The sequence below is a fragment of the Caretta caretta genome, chromosome 1, assembly GCF_965140235.1.
Source record: "Caretta caretta isolate rCarCar2 chromosome 1, rCarCar1.hap1, whole genome shotgun sequence".
Taxonomy (NCBI): domain Eukaryota; kingdom Metazoa; phylum Chordata; order Testudines; family Cheloniidae; genus Caretta; species Caretta caretta.
Window position 1 is genome coordinate 86848090 of NC_134206.1, and position 21673 is coordinate 86869762.

The 21673-nt window shown below is 39.7% G+C and overlaps 1 long non-coding RNA gene across 2 annotated transcripts; it reads left to right on the forward strand.

Annotated features, from left to right (window-relative positions):
* Positions 1-1183: 1183 nt before the first annotated feature.
* LOC142069746 (uncharacterized) lies at positions 1184-21162 on the forward strand. 2 transcript variants are annotated; one of them, XR_012665700.1, is made up of 3 exons: positions 1184-1235; positions 1778-1991; positions 20769-21162. It is a non-coding gene; the product is annotated as an uncharacterized LOC142069746 (long non-coding RNA). The 2 variants fall into 2 exon arrangements; XR_012665704.1 differs by having other exon boundaries at positions 1186-1235; positions 1816-1991.
* The last annotated feature ends 511 nt before the right edge of the window (positions 21163-21673 follow it).

Here is a 21673-nt window from a genome sequence, read left to right on the forward strand (position 1 = left end):
ATGTAAAACTTTCATGTTCACAGATTTTCACACGTAATTCCCAGATTTATGTGCACAAATAAGATAACTGAACATTTAACTATGACTTGCTCACGCAACTGCACTGTGGATGTGAACACACATTTTACATGTGAAACTCTAAATGTACATTCTGGGGACATAGCAGAAAGGTGTGGGTATATGGTTTACTTTTAATATTTATATTGTGCATCAGTATAGTAATCTGACTGGGTACTATTGGATCATCATTTCAGAATATAATTTTAAAAAAGGCTATTTTCAAAAATGACTGTTCCTTTGGGTTCACTGGTAAAACAGAGCTCAGAGCAGCTGAATCTTTATAATCTAGTAAAAGGCTCTTGAGAGAGCAGAAAATAAGGAATGTGTCCAGAACAGACGTGTGTACAGAGATAGGGTAATACTTGATGGAAGTTCATGCTTAAGAGGAAGACAGAAATAGCAATGTGCTGCAGCAAAAGCCACAGTGAAAAGGGAAACATGATTCAGTTGAATACATATACTTGAGTGAATATACCTATTTAACCTGAAATGCATATATCCAACTCATTGGTGATTTGGGTGATCAATTTAAAACTCTGAATATCAAATACCAACACCGGGAACTTTAGGTAGAATCCACAGACTGCAGGCTTTTCTTGAAGAGGGATGATTCATGAGTTTGAGAAAACAGAGAATATTCATTGGGAGTAAATATAGGATATGCGTACATTTTCTTGTGATCTATGGGCATAGGCATTGTTTGGGCTCCTTGTTTAATATTTTATTTATACCTGAGTTTGTGAACACAGCACACCTAATAAATTTGAATAAATAAATGTTAGAATTCTGTAGGTAACATGGAACTATTCTGTTTGAGGTTGGGTAATTTTGCTGCTAATGTTAACATATCTGCCTTATTAAGAGCTGTCTGACCACATTTTATTTCTTAAATTTATTTCTCACATGATATGGGCACCTCAGAGAAAAGAGAGATTAACCTCTCAGTATTTTAAATTGCCTCATGCTGAAATCTGGTGTACAACCCAGCGACCATTTTTTAACAACAAGTGGAATATATATGAGGGATTTAAATCTCTTGAATTGATTTTTCAGTTACATAGCAACAATACTTACATTTACCATGGCTACAGATTTTGTTTGGCAAGATCTAGCTTTAACAAATCTGAAGGCAGTTATTCTTTACTGGGGACTAAGCATCTTTATACTGTAAAAAGGTAAAGCATGTCAGATATTTAACTCCTTAATATTGTATTTCAGTGCAGATTGTTCACTGCATCAGCTATGTTGCTGTGCCTATTAACATTCCATTTAAATCAGTGAATCATTTGCATATATCTGGTTGATTTGATGGCACAACATTTATTCAATTTGTCTGTCCCTACAATATTTATTTTAGTAGAAGTCAAGTGGTTATATAATAAATGAACTTGCACAATCATTGCTGTCCATGTTTTTCAATGGTAGAAGCTCATACTTCATTATTATTAGGCTACTTAATGTCATAACACTGATAATATATATCAGTGTATATATAGTTATACACACATGGAGAGCCAAGAATGGTAACTCTACAATGCAAGAAAATATCTATTTTTCTAATATCCGAGCAAGAGTGCTCATCTTTTACTCCCAGTTAAAAATATAATTTTTAATATAATTTATTTTTATGCAATGAGTAAATATTACCGTGGGTAGAAATGACTATGTAAAAATAGAAAAAATGACTGTGGGAATGATTATAACTTTCACACCACAGCACTTCACTGTTGTGTGTCTGGATTTTCACCTTTCAAGAAAGAACATGAGAGGCACTCTGTGGAACTGTCCAGTGTGCAGGAGGCTTGCACACATTCCTGTATGCCTTTAGGCATGTGGCTGGCCAGTTCTGTTGACCAATGTGAAGAGGGAGGAAGATATGCAGCCATGACTCTGCAGGGGACTCTTTAATTCCCTTCCCATTGCATGGGCCGGTAAGAAACTATTGCTGTGTGCGTTCAGCCATATATTCTTAATTTGGCAAAAATACGAATGTATCTTTCACTCCTACTATAACTGCAGAGCCAATGGGAGACTGAACTAGATATTTTTCTAGCTTGCATCTCCACAGCAGAGTGGGCATATGAGTACAGCTGGTCATATTGGTTTTGACAAAGATTTTGTTGGGAAGTTTTATGAGAGAGACAGAAAAATCAGAGATTTGAACCTGCATCTCCAGCCAGTGCTCTAACTATGGGAATGGGGACACACACACTCTGAAAATGGACCTTTTGACACAATTCTGTTTTCAAATAGATGTTTAGTTGAGAATGAAAACAAACTGAGAAGTTTATTGTGAAACAAAATGGTCATCCCATCGGCTCTAACAATAATCTGTTGCTAGCTATTATGTCAGTATAATAACTATTATGTCAGTATAATAGTCTTTATATTGGCTTCAGTAAGGACTTTGTGTGTGTGTGTGTTGAGGGGGCTTCTTTTGTTTTTAATATGGGGATTGTGTGTTCTTAATTGTATTAGCATATAGGTCAATGCCACAGACACTTAAGTCAACTGGTTTTCTTTTAACTTAGATGCTGTGGGCCTGATCCAAGTCCCTTTTAAGTAATGGGTGAGAGGTTTTTCGCAGGAGTGGGTGGGTGAAATTCTGTGGCCTGCGTTGTGCAGGAGGTCAGACTAGATGATCATAATGGTCCCTTCTGACCTTAGTATCTATGAATCTATGAATAATTGGGAGTCTGTCCATTGATTTCAATTGGGCATGCTCTATATGAGGAAGAAACCAACAATGACAGAGAATTGTAGCTTTAATCTTTTTGGAACTAAGAGCTAAGAAGTAAGCCGAGATTTGACTTTATATTTGAAGTGACAATTTGAAGGGGAGATATTCTCCCTCTGAGATTTCCAACTTCTGTTTTGAGGCCCTTAGTCACTAGAGCTGATCAAAACCTTTTTTGATTAAATGACATTTCATCAAAATATATTCCTTTGTCAAAGTTGAAAAACTTTGCTCTGAATGAGGCAGAGGAGGTATTTAACCCTGGGTTTCCTACCTCACAGGCCAATGCCGTAACCACCAGACTATGCATCTGGCGAGGTGTTGATCTCAAGTTGGACATTTCAGTGCTATTCTGCATCTGTGAAAATGTTCTAAAGGTTTTTGTATCATTCGAATATGGAACAGAAACATATTTTAAAAATTTGAAAGCTGCTGTGAAATGGAATTGTTGTCCTCTGGTCAGCTTTAGTCACTCATTTTTCTTAAGTAATGTGGCAGAATGAGGGAGTAGCACAGATTTAGTGTGACTGATGACTTACTGTACAGAATTTCCCAGGTGAATATGCTGAATTGTTGAGTCATGAACACTATGTTCCATTGTAGAATATGCTTTTACAAATTTGGGGCCTGATGCATTCCTAATAAAGACAATAGCAAAAACACAGTGATTTGAATGGGATTAACATTAGGTCCTCTTCTATTTGAGATTTACTTTTATGCCTTTACTGTAGTATATTAAAGCATGATCTATTAAGAAACATTATTTTAAATTTGAATTATTTTCTCTTTTTAAATTAAAATATTCTACAAACTCCCTGATTGTCTATACTATACTTAATATTGTATTAAGTATTAAATGTTTTCAGCCAGAATTGTAAGTTTTACTTTTCCGCTGAATTTCTTTTTTTAGCAGGACTACTTTGTGACAAGTGCAAAACCCCTGGAATCTTTCTTCGCTTATAATGGGAAAATTAATTTTGAACACAATTACTGACACTATTAACATTCCTTTTACTGAACAGAGGGGATTTCCATGGCTTTTGCTGTCACAAATGAGACCACCAGAATCTCTATTAAATCCCACCAACAGCTGTGCAGAGATGAAAGAAACATTTTCCCCTAAACACACACACCTTCAATGTCTTCTTGAAGATTCAGCAATTATGTTAACAAGTTCAGATTGATTTAAGCTTTAGTTAAGGAAGCACCATACACTCAACCCTTTATTGCTTGGAACACTTATTCACCTACACAACAAATAACAGATAATCTTCACCACTATAGCTGCATTAGATTTTTCATTGTGCAAAAAATGGTTATGATGAATCCTGGCAGGATTCCTAGTACACAAAGGGGGTGGGGGTCTTTATTTTATCATGTATTGCTAATGAAGAGTGGGGCTTTCTTGTGGCTACTCTAAAATACAAAAAATACAAAATAACGATGCATTAGCTTTCTATAAATCCACTTTGTCTAACAAAAATCTCTCATTCTTTAGGGCTGTCAATGGAAGGGGGCAACGGAATAATGTTCCTTGAGTTTATTCGATTTGCAAGAAAAAGATTACTTTAATTTTAGTCTGAAATGTAAAGTTACATGGAAACAATGGGCTGGATCATGCCCTTGTGCAGTCCTCACTTGTGCCAAACAGCAGAAGCACAAGTAAGGACCACACAAGAACAAACTCCTTCCTCCCCACCACCAAAGCAGCAAAAGGGGACTTATGTAGGGGTCCTCTTAAAAAGATACCTGCCCAGGAGCTCTAAGAAGCATTCACTTCCCTTCTTTATCTATAGGATGCAGACAAGGGGAGCCAATTCCTATATTAGGAAAGCAATATGAATAGGCAGTGACTGGTTTTGCTGTTTCCCCCAGCAATTATATACACTTGAGTGTAATGAAGATAATACAAGTACTGGAATATATCTTAATATGTTAAAGATCCCAGCCATAGCTAAAGATGAGAAGATAGCACTGGTCACTGATGTTGCCCCTAAAGAAATTGAGGAAGCCATACATTATTTGAACTGGGGAGAAACTATTGATTTTATTTGATTTGGTGATAGAATGGTTGGCATTAACAAACCTTTTTTTAAAAAAAACTCAGAATCCCCCTTGTATATTAGGCATCCTGCAAATTAATAGTCCACAGTATTAGTCTGATTTTATTTTATTTAGTGGTAGAATAGTTGGCATTAAAAGCCAAATCCTAAAAGCTACTGAGTACTCAAGCTCCCAGTGAAAATCATTGAAAATTTCAGAGGCTCAGCAGTCCCTCTCAGGATTTATCTTATTCTTAGGGTAACCTTGCATGTCTTATAGTGTAGGGAGACAAGAAATGCCAGAGCTCATCTTTGCATTATAGTTATCGAGAATGGATTCTAGTGTGATGTGACTCTTTCTGTGTTGTACCTTGCAGTAGTTTAGATGTGGGATCAATAATTTGCAGATGTTACATATTGCTGTATTAAGGTCCTAATGCTGAGGCATCCCTATTGACTAATGAGTTTTTTTAACTATTTCTGAGACAAGAGTAGACTGCTTTCTTTCCCTCTTTTTAGACTTTAATCTGAACTCTTTAATATTATAAGGCATGACCCACATCTAAAACATATTAAAATCATGCAATTTCCATCCCATTTCTCCCCTCAACTTTTTTCATTGCCTAAGAATAGGAAAAAAAAGTATTGTACTAGTCTCCTATTTACACTGAATGATCGATTCCATCACATCTACCACTATTATGTCTATCCATACTGTTCACAATAAAATAAGTACAAATAAGGAAGAAAGGGTGGAAACCCTCATGCAAATGCATAAGATGTTAGGTATGGTCAGAACAATAATATAAGAGGTTCCCTGGTTGGGTAAAAGTGGGAAGTCCCCATGGGACAACACTATGGGAACCATCCCTCTATCAATGATTGTCTGAGAGATCTCTCAGACCCTAGAATATCTTTGAGGATGTGAGTGTAAATACAGTCTTAGACACTGCATGTGTTTTTTGTAGGTTTTCTATATGTATGGGTAATTTTAAATTGACTTATTGGTTTAATAAAACTTGTAGTACAGCTAAGACTTCGTACTTGTGATTGTATCTGTGGTCACAATACTTGAACTTCATGTGTTTCTAGCGTCTCCAAATTTGAGAAAAACAGTGTTGGGGACACTGGGGCATGGCCATTAGGTAACTCGAGGGGATGGAAGACCACGAGTGTCGATGAAGCCCCCTCGCACTAGGCCCAGGTGTCCTTGGCCCCCCCTCCCGCCTGGAGGCACTCACAGCAGCTCTGCGTACTAGGCCCAAGTGTCCTTGGCCCCCCCACCTGGAGGCTTACACAGCAGTTATGCTGAGGATCTGCAACAATATGCTGTGGAGTCAGACTGCCTGAAACTAAGCAAGGCCAAACAGGGCAGATATGGAAGAACAATGCTGAATAAAGCAGCTTTATGTATAGTTTAACAAATGATACAGAGAATCAGGGAACTAGCTGGGAACTGGATTGGCTGGCTATATGGATACTTGGGGCAGCTTGCTATTGGATAAGTATGCTGGGAAAAAGGATGTATAAAATCCTGTGTAACTTCCTGCTCTGTGTGCAGGATTTCAGATTTTATTCTCCCTGTACCTTTTTGCAGCTGCAAATAAACTTTTCTGCTTCTCCACCCCGTTGTGATTCTTGGGTGTAGCACACCGGGTAACGAACCAACTCAAGCTGTTGTTCAGCCTCTCGGCACTGGGTGCCGGCAACAGCAGCACAGGTGATTTTCACTCTGTTCAGCTTGAAATTGTGGCAACAGGAACTGAACCCATGGTAATATAATACAGAATTATTAAATTCAATCTAAATAAAAAGAAGGCTATAACATTTTCGTGACAGACATCACCAAGTGGCACTGTTACACATATCTTTGTCAGATGGAAAGCGAGTGTTTTTGATGGTTGGGGAGTGGGCAGTTGGGGCTTTTAGTACTTAGGGAAGTATAGGAGGTGTTCCAACAATAAAATCTAGAAAGCATTCCATGAGACAACTGGTAGATACTCACCACTGGAGCTAGTCAATGAGGAATTTGTGATGAAACATTTTTGTTAGAAAACCAAAAGTTTTTGAACAAACATTCCAGGGGCTATAGAGTCAATGTCCCCCTCTCACCCAGTTAATATTTAATTATTTATACGAGTGAAACATCTCTTATAGGAGAAATTGAACCTGGAATAGTTAGTAAGCTGGTGGGTAGGGAACTGAGCTAGGACACTCAGGTGTAAGTCCCCACTATGAATCAGATGTAGCAGGGATTTGAACCTCAGTCTCCTACATCCCTGATGACTGCCTTAACCAATGGGATATTGATTATTGCAGGTAGTGGTGGGTGGCCTTTGTTTCTCTTCCAAAATTGGAAGTGTCTTTTTTTTTTTTTTATCCTGGTGCAAAACAAAAAAAAATGAAAAAGAATTCTAAAATTTTTATGGCACAGGCAACTAGTTTCATACCCAGTTCTACTTGCCTACATGAATAAGCAGCCCACAGTTGGAAACAATGAGTATACTGTCTGTGAAGATACTGATTACATAGAAGTCAAATTGCTTGCTAGACAGACATGGGCACAATTAGCACAGAGGTGGTCTTCCTGCTGTATTATTTTGGGGTTTATTTTTGGAGAAGGGACTAGAGATTTACTGTTTACTCCTTCCAACTTTTGCTGTTTAAGAGGAATCTATTCTGTTTCTGAACCAGATACTGGCACAGATTCTTAATAGATTCTACAACACTTCTGCAACAATAAAAATGCTCTGGAAAATATTGTTATGAGGAAGCTGCAGTTGCATCTGTTCCCTTCATTGTTTTTATGGGTCTAGCAGTTGGTTTCAAGGCCTTTAAGTTAACTCCTGTTCATTTGATGGTCCTATTGGCAGCTCATGTTAGGTAAGATAATGTTTTCAGTTCTTTGATTACCTAGGGTATTAGTAGTTTGCAAGCTTGAGTCCAGAACCAACTCTCATTGAAGTTAATGGGAGTCCTTCGACTGACTTCAGTAGGAATTGAACTGTGTCCTTGCTAATTCATGCTCCTTTTTTTTTCGCCCAAGATATTTCTGTTTCCTTGCCCATCGTTCCTTATGAAGATATCTGAAACTTTTCATGCAGCTTTTAAGTTTATTGAAGTCTCCTTTCTACTTGAATAAAAAAAATGCCAATGATTTTTAGAGATGGTACGAAGATGTATTTTAAAAATAAAATGACTTTAATTTTTCTTGATACAATAGCTGATTGTTCAGGCATGTTACCCACTGGCTTTTAAAATGGTTTTTAAAATAATTATTATCATAACACTGCCCAGTGTCATTTTAATAGTGCTATGGAGCTCTATTAAAAATACAAACAGCAATTTAAACTTATTCAAAGTTTCCTTAAACAGTAGTTTGAATATTTTAAAGAAAATTAGCTCGGTTGGAAGTATTTTCATAACTGGAATTATTTAAATGAGAGCAAACATTTCTAAAATAAAGTAGCCATTAAACAATTCATTCACATTTTCATCGTACTGCTATACAATTGAATTCATTTTTATACAAAATGAGAAGAGGATGAGGAGAAAGTCATTATATTTTATGCAATATTAACTGACCTATATGGGCATCTTGTACATTGAAATATATTTATCAAATATTATGTATAACACATAATAAAATAAGTATAGTTGCAAAACACAACTGACCCCAGAAAGCCATGTCTCCGGAGATGTGGGGAAAAGGGGGTCTTAAAACTGAAGCATGAGTTAAGCCGAGGGAGTCTCAGTGGGTATGTCCTCACTACTACTGGAAGTGGGCCTCCCAACCTGGGTAGACAGACGAGCACTAGTGGGGCTTGAACTAGAGCAGTAAAAGTAGGAGTACAGATGCTGTGAGACCAGTGGAAACTTGGCCTAGCCACTCATATCACAACAGCCATGCTGCTAGCATGCATTTGTCTACCCACACTGGGAGGTTCATGTCTAACTGCTGTGTAGGCATACCTAGTAAGGACTTAGATGAAGAAGCTATTTAACCATGTTCCTGAGTTTTTATATGTATGAAGTCTTGTTGTAGCCATGTCTGTCCCAAGATATTAGAAACACAAGATGGGTGAGATAATATATTTTAGTGGACCAAATTCTGTCAGGGAGAGTCAAGTTTTAGTTTTCACAGAGCTTTTCTTCCACTCTGGGAAAGGGACTCAGAATATTACAGCTAAATACAAGATCAAATTGATAGTTTAGCATAAGTAGTTGATAGATATTTTAAGGGACCATTAAAGGCGAAGTGGCCCATGAACACATCTGCAGTCATAGGATGAAAAGATTTTTGTAATAAACCATACATCCAGTGTCTTTATTAAGACTATGAGTTTCAAAGTCTAGCAAAGTTATGAATTTAAGCTCCCAGTCTTGTCTTTTGAAAGTGTGTTGTGCAGGTTCCCTTTGAGAATAAAGACTGATAGATCAAATATATAGTGACAGGTTTCAGAGTAACAGCCGTGTTAGTCTGTATTCGCAAAAAGAAAAGGAGTACTTGTGGCACCTTAGAGACTAACCAATTTATTTGAGCATGAGCTTTCGTGAGCTACAGCTCACTTCATCGGATGCATACCGTGGAAACTGCAGCAGACTTTATATATACACAGAGAATATGAAACAATACCTCCTCCCACCCCACTGTCCTGCTGGTAATAGCTTATCTAAAGTGATCATCAGGTGGGCCATTTCCAGCACAAATCCAGGTTTTCTCACCCTCCACCCCCCCCACACAAATTCACTCTCCTGCTGGTGCTAGCCCATCCAAAGTGACAACTCTTTACATAATCAAGTCGGGCTATTTCCTGCACAAATCCAGGTTTTCTCACATCCCCCCACCACCAACCTCAGCCTGGTCCAGTCCACACAAGAGATCCACTTCCTGGACACTACAGTGCTAATAAACAATGGCCACATAAACACCACCCTATACCGGAAACCTACTGACCGCTATTCCTACCTGCATGCCTCCAGCTTTCACCCTGACCACACCACACGATCCATCGTCTACAGCCAAGCTCTGCGATACAACCACATTTGCTCCAACCCCTCAGACAGAGACAAACACATAGCACTGTAGTGTCCAGGAAGTGGATCTCTTGTGTGGACTGGACCAGGCTGAGGTTGGTGGTGGGATGGAAATTGTTGAAATCATGGTGGAATTCCTCAAGGGCTTCTTTTCCATGGGTCCAGATGATGAAGATGTCATCAATATAGCGCAAGTAGAGTAGGGGCTTTAGGGGACGAGAGCTGAGGAAGCGTTGTTCTAAATCAGCCATAAAAATGTTGGCATACTGTGGGGCCATGCGGGTACCCATAGCAGTGCCGCTGATCTGAAGGTATACATTGTCCCCAAATGTGAAATAGTTATGGGTAAGGACAAAGTCACAAAGTTCAGCCACCAGGTTAGCCGTGACATTATCGGGGATAGTGTTCTTGACGGCTTGTAGTCCATCTTTGTGTGGAATGTTGGTGTAGAGGGCTTCTACATCCATAGTAGCCAGGATGGTGTTATCAGGAAGATCACCGATGGATTGAAGTTTCCTCAGGAAGTCAGTGGTGTCTCGAAGGTAGCTGGGAGTGCTGGTAGCGTAGGGCCTGAGGAGGGAGTCTACATAGCCAGACAATCCTGCTGTCAGGGTGCCAATGCCTGAGATGATGGGGCGCCCAGGATTTCCAGGTTTATGGATCTTGGGTAGTAGATAGAATATCCCAGATCGGGGTTCCAGGGGTGTGTCTGTGCGGATTTGATCTTGTGCTTTTTCAGGAAGTTTCTTGAGCAAATGCTGTAGTTGCTTTTGGTAACTCTCAGTGGGATCATAGGGTAATGGCTTATAGAAACTCGTGTTGGAGAGCTGCCGAGCAGCCTCTTGTTCATATTCCGACCTATTCATGATGACAACAGCACCTCCTTTTTCAGCCTTTTTGATTATGATGTCAGAGTTGTTTCTGAGGCTGTGGATGGCATTGCGTTCCGCATGGCTGAGGTTATGGGGCAAGTGATGCTGCTTTTCCACAATTTCAGCCCGTGCACGTCGGCGGAAGCACTCTATGTAGAAGTCCAGTCTGCTGTTTCGACCTTCAGGAGGAGTCCATCTAGAATCCCTCTTTCTGTAATGTTGGTAGGGAGACCTCTGTGGATTAGTATGTTGTTCAGAGGTATTTTGGAAATATTCCTTGAGTCGGAGACGTCGAAAATAGGATTCTAGGTCACCACAGAACTGTATCATGTTCGTGGGGGTGGAGGGGCAGAAGGAGAGGCCCCAAGATAGAACAGCTGCTTCTGCTGGACTGAGAGTATAGTTGGATAGGTTAACAATATTGCTAGGTGGGTTGAGGGAACCATTGCTGCGGCCCCTTGTAGCATGTAGTAGTTTAGAAAGTTTAGTGTCCTTTTTCTTTTGTAGAGAAGCAAAGTATGCGTTGTAAATGGCTTGTCTAGTTTTAGTAAAATCCAGCCACGAGGAAGTTTGTGTGGAAGGTTGTTTTTTTATGAGAGTATCCATTTTTGAGAGCTCATTCTTAATCTTTCCCTGTTTGCTGTAGAGGATGTTGATCAGGTGATTCCGCAGTTTCTTTGAGAGCGTGTGGCACAAGCTGTCAGCATAGTCTGTGTGGTATGTAGATTGTAATGGATTTTTTACCTTCAGTCCTTTTGGTACGATGTCCATTTGTTTCCATTTGGAAAGGAAGATGATGTCTGTCTGTATCTGTACAAGTTTTTTCATGCAGTTGATAGATTTCCACTCCATACGGCTAAATGCAGTGCCTTGCATAATGACAGGTTTCAGAGTAACAGCCGTGTTAGTCTGTATTCGCAAAAAGAAAAGGAGTACTTGTGGCACCTTAGAGACTAACCAATTTATTTGAGCATGAGCTTTAGCTACATACCACACAGACTATGCCCTGAAATAAAGCTATATGGGGGACAGAAGGGCATTGTATTTGCTCACTGAAAGTAGTTTAAAAATATATGCCTGCATTTCTGTGACAGTTGAGATGACCCAGACTGGAAATGTGATTTTCATATACTATTATGATGACACTAACATCTCAACAACTATTGAAGTTGGAATACTATAACATGGCTACAAGGACATACTGATGAGAAGTAGAACCGTAATCTGAGGTGTACAGACATTAAATTTCTTATTCTGAAGCCAAGAGTGGCTTATTGAATCCAATGGAAATGTCAATTACAGGTAGCATCTTTTTCAACCTCTGTATTTATACTTGGTGGGGGGGGGGGATCAGCATCATAGGACACTTGGCAAGTGTAACTCACAAATGGGGGAGTAACCCCGGGAGAGGTAGTTGGTTTTTATTCATCTGTTCTTCTTATTTATCCATAGATGGAACACTTGAAAGCTCTCTAGGACACAGATACTGTTTTGATCAGTTCGTATATGATTAATGGAGAGACAAAGGGGATAGGATATGGTACAACAAAACTACCTGTACATATCTGTGGAGAGTCCCTATAAGGTCTTATTTACTTATTTTCCCATATACCTGATGGTATCCATTGCAACACTTCTGTAAGCAATAAAACTACTAATATTGGTAATGTCCATCTTTGTCAGCCCAAGGGCTGAACATGCTATATAAGAAAGGTGAAAGTGCTACAATAAATACTTTTGGACAAAGGAGGCAGAACAGCTCTGTTCTGCCTCCTTTGTCCTACTCATGCAGTACAAAGGGAGTGGACTTGAAAGCTACCTACAAGCTCCCTGTTGAAGACTGTTCAGTGGATGTAGATTCAGCATAGCCAAATGCTTGCACCTGCCTCACCACAGTCCCTGCCACATGGAGCGGGGTAGTAGCTGGAGCACACTGTGCTCAGCTGTCTCTGAGATAGTGTACTGTCCCTTGAGGGCCATAGCGAGATCTGGTAGTTAGAGCAACCCACGTTGTGCCCACCTCCACTAGGGCTGGGAGAAGTTAAGGAGCCTTTGCTGGTTGGTGGTCATTTGTCAGCTTCTCCCTTCCACACCTGTCTCGGATGTTTCGCTGATTACACTGTGTGGGGAGGAGACCCAACTTTTGCTAGGCACTACTCTAAGCTCAGGCACAGCCAGTTGTGTTCCTGCCCTGCTCTCTGTGAGATTCCCAAATCCCAACACCCTAATCGGATAATGCCTCCACTGTGATGCAGTGAGGATCCAGAGGGGGTGCTGATGAACAGCTGCAGCAGAAGAGGGACTGAAATTGCTCAGAGTGCTCCCAGCTCACATCAAAGATACGTTGGATCAGAACATATGGGGAAAATGTACATAGACCTCCAATCAAGACCTTTGTGTTTGCTTTGATATTAAAATATCTTTATCTGTTGCCCCCCAGATTTTCAGCTCTTGAAACACTTCAGAATGTATACTGAAAATGCATAACTGGAATTTGTTGTGAGGAAGCCAGAGATTTTGGCAGCTGGGTAGGCAACAATTGTCACCTGGGAAGATGTTGAAGGAGGGCTAGTTTTTGGCACCCAGGAGATAGCTGACATTTTAGGGAGAGGATACATACCTACTTACTGTTTTTGAGCTGGGTCAGAAGCAACCTTAATTTATTAGGAAGGGAGGGGCTTGAAATCTTAGTTTCCTACCTCAGAACTCCCTTACAACAACTAGCAGCCCTACTATCACCATTGCATCCAGTCAGGATGGATCACATACTTCTGATTTAAATGATCAGCCATGAAATTATCTAACGGTAAAGTTTCTATTGATTTCATAAATTTCAGATTAGGGCTGTTAATCCATGTATTTAACTCAACTGATTAACTCAAAACAAATTAACTCGATTAAAAATAATCATGATTAATCAGTTTTAATCACACATTTAACTAGAATAGAATACCAATTTAAATTTACTATAAATATTTTTGATGTTTTTCTACATTTTCAAATAAATTGATTTCAATTACAACACAGAATACAAAGTGTGCAGTGCTCACTTTATATTTTTTATTACAAATTTTTGCACTGTAAAAAGATAAAAGAAATAGTATTTTTCAATTCGCTTCATACAAGTACTATAATGCAATCTCTTTATCATGAAAGTGCAACTTACAAATTTAGATATTTTTGTTACATATGTGCAGTCAAAAACAAAATAATGTAAAATTTTAGAGCTGGCAAGTCTACTCAGTCCTACTTCTTGTTCAGGCCAATCTCTAAGACAAACACATTTGTTTACATTTAAGGGCGATAATGCCGTCTGCGTCTTATTTACAATGTCACCTGAAAGTAAGAACAGGTGTTCATGTGGTGCTGTTGTAACCAGCGTTGCAAGTTATTTACATGCCAGATATGCTAAACATTTGTATGCTCCTTCATGCTTCAGCTGTCATTACAGAGGACATGCTTCCATGCTGATAACAGGTTCTGCTCAATAACATCTAAAACAATGCAGACCGATGCACATTCATTTCCATCATCTCAATCAGATGCCACCAACAGAAGGTTGATTTTTTGGTGGTTTGGGTTCTGTAGTTTCTGTATCAGAGTGTTGCTCTTTTAAAACTTTTGACAACATGTTCCACACCTTGTCTTAAATCGAACAACATATGGTGGGTTGTCATCCAAGATTGCCATAACACAAAATTTATGGCAGAAGGAAGGTAAAACCATGCAGCAGGAGACATATAATTCTTCCCCAAGTGTCATCAGCATGGAAACATCCTCTGGAATAGTGGACGAAGCATGAAGGGGCATACAAATGTTTAGCCCATCTGGCACGTAAATACTTTGCAATGCTGGCTACACAAGTTTGAAATATATGAAATTGTAGAAAACAGAAAACATCCAAAATATTTAAATAAAAAATATTCTATTATTGTTTAACAGTGTGATTAAAACTGCGATTAGTCACAATTTTTTTTTATAATTTTGAGATTAATCACAATTAATTTTTTTGATAATTTCACATCCTTTTTTCAGAGTCAACTGCCATTTATCTCAATGCTGTGTTAAAACCTGTGTCTGATTAATTGTTTCAGGCTACCTGAACATTTCGGTAAGCATCATGACTACATTATTTTATATTCAGTTCATGTTTGGAAGGTTACTGTTACAACCATAAGATCTAGAAAAAATAATTATGAAAACTGAAAGTTCACTGCATGACAGAGCAACAGTGGGCTAAACTTTGCAGCTGTTTATAGGATCATATGATACAAAAGATCCCAGGAACATTTTTCATTGAAACTTGAATATACATACATAAATCAAATCACCTGTAATCTTCTGTTAATAATAAAAATACTTTAGTTCAACTCTTGTTTCATTGAAGGATCTCAAAGCATTCTAAACACATTATTGAATTAAGACCCAAATTTTGAGTATAGTATTATATTCATACCCATTTTACAGATGATCAAATGAGAGAGAGGGAGGAATCTAAGGCTCATTGAAGTCCATTAAAGGACTCCCTTTAAAATCAGTGGGCTATGGATCAGGCATATAAAGAGGTGGAATGAGTGACTGTCCAATAAGATCACATAATAGATCATTTAGTAGATCATTAACAGAGTTCTGGATCATAGGCTCTGCTCTAATCACTAGATCAGTGGTGTCCAAACTTTTTCTGTCAGCTCCCCTACCCCCGTCCCCCTGTAGTAGTAGGATTTTATTTGTGTTTTCTATGATTTAGAATGAAGGATAAAGAATAATGAGATAATAATGTAGCATGTATTAAATGTACTGGTGTATGATTTGATCATATCCTTCCAGCCACCCTTTTTGAATAGAAGAAAGGAATGGCCTAATGGGCCATTTGGTAAAGATGCATCAGCCAGAATCTGTGTCTGGGCTGATTTCAAGGGAGTACAGACGTTTTAAGGTCACTATTTTGTTGTAGGATTAGCATTTTAAAATAAGTAAAAGAATACGATGATTGTTTTCTTGTTTATTGCAATTTGATGTTCCTGTTCAAAATGTTCTATGTAAATTAATTCTGTTTTCTGTGTGAATGAGGAATGTATGTGTAAAGAGAGAAGTGTGAAGGCCATCACTGAGCAAGATGTATGAGGGAGGAACTAGAAACAGACCAAGGGTGTCAGGAGGCTGCAACATGCCCTTATTGAAATGTCAGAGGAGGGCAGATTGACAACTCTAAAGCTGAGACAGGCACCTATCAATGGGGACAAGATAGCTGTGATAAAGAATGAGAAGGACGATTTAAGAAAGTAAGCACTCGTCAAACAACAATTGAATACAGCATGACTCATTGGTCCCAATGAAGGAAAATCACTATATAAACAGGGTGTCTTGCCATGAAACTTTGGGTTCGTCCTGCTAAAACTTCCCCAGAGCATTGTGTCGTGACTGACAGAACCCAGCTCCTCCCTACCCATGATCAACCTAGCTGGCCACTAGATTGATCTGGACTCTGGACTGGTAACTATAACACTGACTGGCGGGACAGTGTGTGGTGTGATTGAATGAATATGCTAATTGTTGTATCTTCAATAAATATGGTGTATTGCCTTTTCCCCTGAAAAAGATCCTGTGTGCTTCTTATAAGCATAACACCCTTACCAGTAATGGAATGTGTTTGCACCACCCCAGGACAGGAGTGGAGACGTGGCTGTGGGGCAGGGGCAGAAGGTCAAGCTGCAGCCAGGAGCAGGTCTGTGGCCAGAACCAGGGGCCAGGAGCAGAGTTGGGGCTGTAGAAGGGGCTGGGGCTGTAGAAGGGGCTGGGACCAGGAGTGGGGCCAGAGCAGATCTGGGGCCAGAGCAGAGCTGGGTAGCGCTCCCTCTCCCCCTCTTCCCACCAGAGGGCTTGGCCTGGAGCCTGCTGCACCCCTTGGGCATTCCTCCATGCCCCCTTAAGGGGGCACTCCACAGTTTGGGGACCATTGCCCTAGATTGTCCTGTTTCCTCAAAATATCCTTCTTTTGTTCCGGGAGGGGAATAATTTCCTTTTCGGCATATGTTCGTCATGATTTTAAAAACATGGTACTGTACTGAAGAGAAAAAAAAATCTTGCCCTGTTATTATCTACTATTTTAGACTTCAGTGGGAGTCTTGGTGCACAAGAAATCCAGGATCCAACTTTTTGTCCTTATTTGATGTTGTTCACAAGCACCTCTGAAGTTAAATGGTGTTCATTCAAATTGTAAAAATGAACAAAAAGAGAAAACATTATTCTAAGAGAAAACTGTTTTACTTTCAGACTCAAAGGATTAGATGTTTGATTTTTAAATTATGGTCTGTAGATGCAGAATAACCTTTTCGTTACAGTGCTTATCTTTACATTTGTCAAACAATATTGAAATACATGAAACATCAAAATGGGAGCCAAATATGTCAAAAGAAGTACTATTAAAACAACTTCCATTATGTGCAATTTTTAAAACATTGTCATGGCAAGGCTGCTTTCGTTGTGGCACCAGGTAGGCTGTTTAAAGATTACTGTAAATTAACCCCAATATAACTAAATAAAAATCAAAATACACACACACAGAACAAGGTGGTCAGTACTGTTGCAGCAGTTCTCCTACGCTTACTTCTTTTGTCAAATCCAGTGGCAAAAAATCCAGTCATGTCACCCCATAATATGTATCTAAAAGCAAACAAACTCCAGCTAGACCTTATCAGTGAAATTAATGAGGTAAAGCGTGAATCATATGAGCTCGAGAAGAACAAAAATTTTCCATCAAAACTGATTTTCAAGGAAACAAAACTCTGCAAAAAGTATCTGATTTCTGTGAAAAGTCTTTGTTTTTGTCAAAGAAAAAAACCAAAAATGGTTTTGACTGAATATTTTCTTTATTTTTTGCCAAAAAGTAGAGGAGCTAGAAGGGAGAGGAAAAATCCTGTTGTTCAACCAACTCTAATATGAACTGGTACATACAGCATAATGTACAAGGAAGTTTTTATGGATATTTTTAAATTAATTGTTTAAAAAGGCCAGACATTTTAGTGCATATAGGTGTAAGTCTTACCTGCAATGGTGTTGAACCTGTAAATAGTTACTCAGATGTGTAACTTTATTTATGTATAAACAAATATATTGACTTTAGTGGGACTAAACATGTGAGAAACATTATGCACTTGTGTGCTTGTATGACTACTGCCCTCTTGGCCGGCACAGCAGAGCTTGGACCATAGATTATAGATTCCAAGACCAGAAGGGACCATTGTGATCATCTTGTCTGACCTTCTGTATAACATAGTCCATAGAATGTATCTAAAATAATTCCTTTTGAATGGAAGCATATTTATTTAAAAAAAAATGATTAAAAAAATGCCAATTTTAAGGAATCCACCACAATCCTCAGTAATTGTTCCAATGTCTAATTATGCCTCATTTCCAGTCTGAATTTATCTGGCTTCAGCCAGGGCCAGGGCCCTCCAGAGATAAAAGCATCAGCTGTTATAGTCAAGTCTCTAGTTTTGGGTTATAACAACTCGTACTCTCTGCTGATTGGCACAGAGGGAGACTTGTAACACACAAACACTTGCTAGTGGGTTATATCTTCAGGACTGAGGCCTATGTATTGGGCATGTGCCATTACTATTATCACTCTATTTGGGGCTTTTTGTGGTTTGGCTTTCAATTACCATGTTGCTGTTTGTAGCTGGCATTTTGGAGAGCTATTTATTTTTCTCTGCTTGAATTCCAAAAGCTCCTGATTGAGTCCTTTCCCTTGGGAATGCATGTTGTCCATGCTCCTTACACTACTATATGTATTCCTGCTAGAAAATTGGAATCATACTGAAGGTGCATTTTCCGTGCTCTATATTTTGCAATTGGGCTGTTTTATCTGGCGAATGTCCCAAAAGCTGTTTGGCTTCTTTTTCTAGTCCACATATAAATCGGTGTTTTCAAACAGGATTTTCTTCTTCATCAGGAAAAAGGATTGAAACAATTTACATTTTTTTCCCTAATCACATAAAGTATATATCCTTAGAACCTTGGAGGTAAGAAAAGATGTAATATTCCCATCTCAAACATAGCAGGCAGCATTGGATGAATAGACCTATGGAATTGGAAAGATACTCTCATATCCCCAAACCTATGGCCAGGGTGTCCCCTGCTCATGGTAAAAGCTGCAGGAGAAGGAAATCTGTATGAAGATCCCCACACATTGTTCCTCCCCTGATTGTTCCCTCGGGCTCTCTGGCAGATTTAACACCTTTTGAATGAGCCATGGGGCCTACCTCAGACTTGGATGATTCCCAGGTGGCCCTGTTCCTCTATTCTGGCTCTTTGCCCTGGTTTTCCTTACTTACCAGCAACACTGCTCCAAAGGAACAGTACTACCAAGAAGTACCCTTGTCTACAGTTGCCCTGAGACCCATTTAAAAGTGGATCATATTACCAAGGTAATGGAATGAGTAAAACAGGTTCTTGGAACAGGTGAAACAGACTCAGGCTCCTAGGCAATCTCCCATGGGGCAAGAAGGGTCTCAATAGTCATCCTTTTGATCTTCAGCCCTCTCAGTGAAAAGCAGCCCACTCCTGCCCTAGCCCTTCCATATTTTAACCTTCCTTTGGATAGATTTTGAACCTATGGAAAGCTATCTGTGGACATGTGTCCTACGAGAGGGAGTCAATGCCCTTCATGTTGCCATCTTCCTTGTGGGATGGTGATCTTGGGGGGCATAATCTAACCTGGTCATAATCTAGGAGCCCCCAGATGACCCTGTGACCCTTGCCCCAACAAGGAGGACAGAGACACAAAAAGCCCAACTCTTGCTGGTGGAAGGAAAGAGGAGAAGCACTATGTTAGCAAATGTCTAAGACAGGACTGTAGCCCATAGCGTTAGCTTCAGGTTTACTGTATCCTGTAATACATTGGCTACAGCAGCTATCATAAGACATGAGGCCTATGAATTTAGGCACACTTAAATGGCCCAAAGTTCACCCCTAAGTTTTGGGGAACTGAGAGTAGTGTCTGTAAAAGAGACATTTGTACATGATGACATCAGATGACCACAGGGCCATGAGCTAACACCAGCTTTTGGATATTTTAGGATAGGAATATATGCAGATATCTGACCACAAGAGCACCATGGCAACAAATTGATGTATATGATAATTAAAATTAAGATTTTGTCATGTTATTTTTAGTAAAAGTCAGGGACCGGTCATGAGTAATAAAAAAAAAAAATGCACGGAAGCCCGTGACCTGTCCCTGAATGTTACTAAAAATAACTGTGCCAAAATGAGGCTGAGGAGGGGATGAGAGCCCAAGACATGCTGCAGGATGGGAAGAGGGGTACAGCACCGCCTGCGGCAGCTTGGAGCTCCAGGGCCAGTGACTGGGAGCTGTGGGGGCCTCTTGCCACCCACGACACCTGGGAGTGTGGAGGCCTCCACTGCCCGTAGTGACTGAAAGCTCCAGGGTTCCTCTGCTGCCCACAGTGGCTCAGAACTCCGGGGTATCCTCGCCATCCATGGTGGCTCCGAACTCCAGGTTCCCCTGCTGCCCACACCAACTGGGAGCTGTGGGGACCCCCTGCTGCCCATGGTGACTGAGAGCTATAGGGGCCCCCGCTGCTGGCAGTGACTGGAGCTGCTGAGTCCCTTCCACCCCCCGCCACCTGTGGCGGCTTTGAGTTCTAGGTTCCCCTGCAGTGGTTCAGAGCTCCAGGGTCCCTGCTGGCTGACAGTTCCATCCCTGCTACACTGGGACTTAAGGGGAAAATGTCATGGAGGTCTCTGGAAATTATGGAATCTGTGACTTCTGTGACCCCCATGACAGAATCTTAGCCTTAATGGCAATAAATTGGGATCGTTAATATTGTAACCTATAGGGCTCCCCAAGATTAGTAGAGAAGGGTTCCTCAACATTAGTAGGGTGAGGAAATACAAAAAAGGAAGACAGGTGAAACCCTGATGAATATATTTTAGGCATAGTGGTGTCATCACAGTGGTGGTGTATTATCAAGTTGTATCCCTTCTTGTGTGCAGGAAGAAAGAGAGATGTAGTCCTTGGGAGTTGCCAGATGATGGCCACTGGTGATGATGAGGAAGATGATGGTGATAAGGAAGATAATGGCTAACATTTAATGTTGTGCTGCAAGGCATGGTGTGAGTATGTGGCTGTTCAGATGTACATTTTATATTATCTCTATGTATTTGCTGGGTTAAAGTGTCTGTGACTTTGCTAAATGTATTAATAAACTATTTACAAATACAGAAGAGTTCCTAAAGTGTGAGTGCTGCAACCATGAACATCAGGGTTCCCAACTAAACAGTAATTCTAATAATATTGGGCATGATCTTGGAACAAAAACCTGTGAAATCTCAAAATGCTATCTGGAAATTCTTAAGTAATCGATATAATTAATACATAATCCATGGATCAGGCTGCAGGACCAGTAATAAGATCACCTATCTCCCCCCGCCCCTCCCCTCACTGCCGCCCCAATCAGTCATACAATCCTGATCCCACCCGCAATGTGAAACTCTCTGTGCCTCCTAATCCTAGCAACTGCTTCACTGCCTTAATGTATTGACTATATTAAATTAAATTGTAATGCAAATTGAAATATGAAGTAGAGCAAAATAAATGGAAAAACATTTTAAACAGAGGGTTTATTGAATTAAGTATTAAATTAAATAACACAATCAACTCAGCAGTGAGTCTGTTATTTTATTAGAAACTTCTTATTTTTGCAGCATAATTCAAAAAAATAGTATGCTACCAAAATCAGTACTGTTGAAATATGGGTGATCTTGCAACAAAGCATAGGTCACTCATGCTATGAAATATGCCGTGTCCTGCATATTGGAGAAATTCTGATCTGCATGAATCATAGTGCACCATTACTGCATAAGGAACTCAAAAAACTACATTGCCTACTTTTGTGTCC